Raw genomic sequence first — 258 nt, forward strand, 5'->3', positions numbered from 1 at the left:
AAGGATAGGGATAGGATGGGTGTAGGATAAGGAAAAGAGAGGGGTAGGGTAAAGAAAGGATAGGGATAGGATTATCATTATCTTTATCATTATTATTATCATTATTGTCATTAATGTTATCTTTTTTTCTATTATTATTATTATTATTATCCTCATCATTACCATCATTACATTATTATTGTTATTCATTATCACTATCAATATTCTTTTAATCATTATTAATCTACGTAGATATATATATATGTATATATATAATTA

Source organism: Penaeus vannamei, chromosome 36 (genome assembly GCF_042767895.1).
Source record: "Penaeus vannamei isolate JL-2024 chromosome 36, ASM4276789v1, whole genome shotgun sequence".
Lineage (NCBI taxonomy): Eukaryota > Metazoa > Arthropoda > Malacostraca > Decapoda > Penaeidae > Penaeus > Penaeus vannamei.